Source organism: Colobus angolensis, unplaced genomic scaffold, assembly GCF_000951035.1.
Source record: "Colobus angolensis palliatus isolate OR3802 unplaced genomic scaffold, Cang.pa_1.0 Scaffold10, whole genome shotgun sequence".
Taxonomy (NCBI): domain Eukaryota; kingdom Metazoa; phylum Chordata; class Mammalia; order Primates; family Cercopithecidae; genus Colobus; species Colobus angolensis.
Window position 1 is genome coordinate 1574626 of NW_012110919.1, and position 6000 is coordinate 1580625.

Consider the following 6000-nt stretch of genomic DNA (forward strand, 5'->3'; position numbering starts at 1 on the left):
CAAAGTAAATCCTTATCTTCAGATTTTTCTTTATGAGTCTATTTCTGAAGATTCATTCTTACTTGATCAGATAAGTAACAAAATGTCTTACAAAACCAGTTTTTCTGGCCTATGCTGGAGATAAATTATTACATGAATCAAGTATCATCCAAGTCAGTGTTGCCATATGTCGCACTGGCTACTTAGACTCAAAACAAGAACAGATTATCTAGTCTCTGCCTCAGGCTTCTTCTTGATGCATTTATTCCTCCTAAATGATGCTAGAGTTATTTTCCTTATGCATACAGGTGCTTAATACTTTCTTTTATTTTACCTGAAATTCAGCATGAGGTGATACTTGGAATGGTTTAAAAACTTACTGTAATTTACACATTTTTTCGCCCTCCTTTACTCTCCTACAAATTGTATATCCTACATGTTAGCCATGTTCAATGCTTTATTGTTTTCACATGCTCTTCACTCTGCTCTAATTGTTCTTTGCCTCCTCGACCTGTTCACCTTACAAACTCCTCATTCCATTCTTCAGAACAGCAAATGATAGAAACAAAAGAGCAAGAATAAAATGACACAGGTTTTGATTTCTAAGATTTTACCTATGTGATTAAATCTTGGAAGATTCTTGCTGCTTTCTGAAACTAAGTTTCTTAATGTATAAAATAGACTTTAAAAGGAAAAGCACTGGAATACTAAATACATGTTAATTTTGCTTTCCTTCTCTGATATACTCCAATGGTAATAGGTCATTCCCTTTTTTCTTTTTAAGGCTTTTTATTCAACATCTCTCCTTAGATTTTTGTTACATATGTAGTTTACAGCCAGTTATTGATTTTTCTGATTTCACTGGATATATTGTGAAGAAAAATTTATATCAGACCTGTTTAACTTTTCAATATGTGAGACACTTAGAAGATATTTAGTAAATTATTGTTCAATTAAAAATGAATAATATCTAATAATATTTAATAATTTAATCAAAACATCAGTACATACTGATAAATACAAAAGTAAAAGTGGTCAAAATATTTTATTGGTAAATACTAAATTCATTTATATTAGTGTCACTTTAGAATGTACGCTTTTATAAATTAAAAACATTTTTTATAACTTGCACATATTTAGGGCATGAAATATGGCTTCAACATCATCTGTTCTCTAAATCTCAACTCTTAAATCTTTCAAGAGACAGGCAGGAAGATGGCCGAATAGGAACAGCTCCAGGCTACAGCTCCCAGCATGAGCAACACAGAAGACGGGTGATTTCTGCATTTCCAACTGAGATACCAGGTCCATCTCACTGAGACATGTCGGACAGTGGGTGCAGGACAGTAGGTGCAGCCCAGTGAGTGAGAGCCAAAGCAGGGCAAGGTATTGCCTCACCCAGGAAGTGCAAGGGTAAGGGAATTCCCTTTTCTAGCCAAGGGAAACTGAGACACACAGTACCTGGAAAATCAGGTCACTCCCACCCTAATACTGTGCTTTTCCAAGGGTCTTAGCAAATGGCACAACAGGAGATTATATCCTGCACCTGGCTCAGAGGGTCCCACACTCATGGGGCCTCCCTCATTGCTAGCACAGCAGTCTGAGATCTAACTGCAAGGCGGCAGCAAGGCTGAGGGAAGGGCACCCACCATTGCTGAGGCTTGAGTACGTAATCAAAGCAGCCAGGGAATCTTGAGCTGGGTGGAGCCCACCACAGCTCAAGGAGGCCTGCCTGCCTCTGTAGACTCCACCTCTGGGCACAGGGCATAACCAAACAAAAGGCAGCAGAAACCTCTGCAGATGTAAATGTCCCTATCTGACAGCTTTGAAGAGAGTAGTGGTTCTCCCAGCACAGAGTTTGAGATCTCAGAACGAACAGACTGCCTCCTCAAGTGGGTCCCTGACTCCCAGGTACCCTAACCAGGAGGCATCCCCCAGTAGTGGCAGACTGACACCTCACATGGCCTTGTATCCCTCTGAGATGAAGCTTCCAGAGGAAACATCAGGCAGCAACATTTGCTGTTCGGCAATATTCACTCTTCTGCAGCCTCTGCTGCTGATACCCAGGAAAACAGGGTCTGAAGTGGACCTCTAGCAAACTCCAACAGCCTTGCAACTGAGGGTCCTGACTGTTAGAAGGAAAACTAACAAACAGAAAGGACATCCCACAAAAACCCCATCTGTATGTCACCATCACCAGAGACCAAAGGTAGATAAAACCACGAAGATGGGGAGAAAACAGCAGAAAAGCTGAAAATTCTAAAAATCGGAGCGCCTCTCTCCCTCCAAAGGAATGCAGCTCCTTGCCGGCAATGGAACAAAGCTGTATGGAGAATGACTTTGACGAGTTGAGAGAAGAAGTCTTCAGATGATCAAACTTCTCCGAGCTAAAGGAGGAAGTTCAAACCCATTGCAAAGAAGCTAAAAACCATGAAAAAAAAAAAAATTAGACAAATGGCTAACTAGAATAACCAATATAGAAAAGTCCTTAAATGACCTAATAGAGTTGAAAAGCATGGCACGAGAACTACGGGACAAATGCACAAGCTTCAGTAGCTGATTCAATCAACTGGGAGAAAGGGTATCAGTGATTGAAGATCAAATGAATGAAATGAAGTGAGAAGAGAAGTTTAGAGAAAAAATAGTAAAAAGAAATGAACAAAGTCTCCAAGAAATATGGGACCATGTGAAAAGATCAAATCTACATGTGACTGGTGTACTTGAAAGTCACAGGGAGAATGGAATCAAGTTGGAAAACACTCTGCAGGATATTATCCAGGAGAACTTCCCCAGTCTAGCAAGGCAAGCCCACATTCAAATTCAGGAAATGCAGAGAATGCCACAAAGATACTCCTTGAGAAGAGCAACTCCAAGACCCATAATTGTCAGATTCACCAAAGTTGAAATGAAGGAAAAAATGTTAAGGGCAGTCAGAGAGAAAGGTCGAGTTACCCATAAAGGGGAGCCCATCAGACTAACAGCGGATGTCTAGGCAGAAACTCTCCAAGCCAGAAGAGAGTGGGGGCCAATATTCAACATTCTTAAAGAAAAGTTTTCAATCCGGAATTTTGTATCCAGTCAGACTGTTTCATAAGTGAAGGAGAAATAAAATCCTTTACAGACAAGCAAATGCTAAGAGATTTAGTCACCACCAGGTCTGCCCTAAAAGAGATCCTGAAGGCAGCACTAAATATGGAAGGGACCAACAGGTACCAGCCACTGGAAAAACATGCCACAACGTAAAGACCATCAATGCTAGGAAGAAACTGCATCAACTAACAAGCAAAGTAACCAACTAACATCATAATGACAGGATCAAATTCACACATAAAAATATTAACCTTAAATGTAAATGGGCTAAATGCTTCAATTAAAAGACACAGACTAGCAAACTGGATAAAGAGTCAAGTCCCATCAGTTTGCTGTATCCAGGAGACCCATCTCACATGCAGAGACACACATAGGCTCAAAATAAAGGGATGGAGGAAGATCCACCAAGCAAATGGAAAACAAAAAAAGGCAGGGGTTGCAATCCTAGTCTCTGATAAAACAGACTTTAAACGAACACAGATCAAAAGAGACAAAGAAGGCCATTACACAATGCTAAAGCGATCAATTCAACAAGAAGAGCTAACTATCCTAAATATATATGCACCCAATACAAGAACAACCAGATTCATAAAACAAGTCCTTAGAGACTTAAAAAGAGACTTAGACTCCCGCACAATAATAATGGGAGACTTTAACACCCTACTGTCAACATTAGACAGATGAACAAGCCAGAAAGTTAACAAGGATATCCAGGAGTTGAACTCAGCTCTGCATCAAGCAGACCTAATAGACATCTACAGAACTCTCCACCCCAAATCAACAGAATATACATTCTTCTCAGCACCACATCACACTTATTCCAAAATTGATCACATCGTTGGAAGTAAAGCACTCCTCAGCAAATGCAAAAGAACAGAAATTATAACAAACTGTCTCTCAGACCACAGTGCAATCAAACTAGAACTCAGGACTAAGAAACTCAATCAAAACTGCTCAACTACGTGGAAACTGAACAACCTGCTCCTGAATGACTAATGGGTACATAACAAAATGAAGGCAGAAATAAAGATGCTCTTTGAAACCAATGAGAACAAAGATACAAAATACCAGAATCTCTGGGACATATTTAAAGCAGTGTGTAGAGGGAAATTTATAGCACTAAATGCCCACAAGAGAAAGCTGGAAAGATCTAAAATTGACACCCTAACATCACAATTAAAAGAACTAGAGAAGCAAGAGCAAATACATTCAAAAGCCAGCAGAAGGCAAGAAATAACTAAGATCAGAGCAGAACTGAAGGAGATAGAGACACAAAAAGCCCTTTGAAAAAATCAGTGAATCCAGGAGCTGGTTTTTTGAAAAGATCAACAAAATTGATAGACTGCTAGCAAGACTAATAAAGAAGAAAAGAGAGAAGAATCAAATAGATGCAATAAAAAATGATAAAGGGGATATCACCACTGCTCCCACAGAAATACAAACTACCATCAGAAAATACTATAAACACCTCTACACAAATAAACTACAAAACATAGAAGAAATGGAGGAATTCCTGGACACACACACTCTCCTAAGACTAAACCAGGAAGAAGTTGAATCCCTGAATAGACCAATAACAGGCTCTGAAATTGAGGCAATAGTTAATAGCCTACCAACCAAAAAAAGTCCAGGACCAGATGGATTCACAGCTGAATTCTATCAGAGGCACAAGGAGAAGCTGGTATCATTCCTTCTGAAACTATTCCAATCAATAGAAAAATAGGGAATCCTTTCTAACTCATTTTATGAGGCCAATATCATCCTGATACCAATGCATGGCAGAGACACAGCAACAATAAAAAAGAAATTTAGACCAATATCCCTGATGAACATCGATGCAAAAATCCTCAATAAGATGCTGGCAATCTGAATCCAGCAGCACATCAAAAAGCTTATCCACCATGATCAAGTGGGCTTCACCCCTGGGATGCAAGGCTGGTTCAACATATGCAAATCAATAAATGCAATCCAGCATATAAACAGAACCAAAAACAAAAACCACATGATTATCTCAATAGATGCAGAAAAGGCCTTTGACAAAATTCAGCAGCTCTTCATGCTAAAAACTCTCAATAAATTCGCTATTGATGGAATGAATCTCAAAATAACAAGAGCTATTTATGACAAACCCATGGCCAATATCATACTGAATGGGCAAAAACTGGAAGCATTCCATTTGAAAACTGACACAAGACAGGGATGCCCTCTCTCTCACCACTCTTATTCAACGTAGTGTTGGAAGTTCTGGTCAGGGCAATCAGGCAGGAGAAAGAAATAAAGGGTATTCAATTAGGAAAAGAGGAAGTCAAATTGTCCCTGTTTGCAGATGACATGATTGTATATTTAGAAACCCCCCTTATCTCAGCCCAAAATCTCCTTAAGCTGATAAGCAACTTCATCAGTCTCAGGATACAAAAATCAATGTGCAAAAATCACAAGCATTCTTATACACCAATAACAGACAAACAGAAAGCTAAATCATGAGTGAACTCCCATTCACAATTGCTCCAAATAGAATAAAATACCTAGGAATCCAACTAACAAGGACCTCTTCAAGGAGAACAACAAACCACTGTTCAATGAAATAAAAGAGGACACAAACAAATGAAAGAACACTGCATGCTTATGGATAGGAAGAATCAATATCATGAAAATGGTCATACTGCCCAAGGTAATTTATAGATTCAATGCCATCTCCATTAAACTACCAATGACTTTCTTCAAAGAATTGGAAAAAATTACTTTAAAGTTCATATGGAACGAGAAAAGAGCCTGCATTGCCAAGACAATTCTAAGCCAAAAGATCAAAGCTGGAGGCATCACGCTACCTGACTTCAAACTATACCACAAGGCTACAGTAACCAAAACAGCATGGTACTGGTACCAAAACAGAGATATAGACCAATGGAACAGAACAGAGCCCTCAGAAAT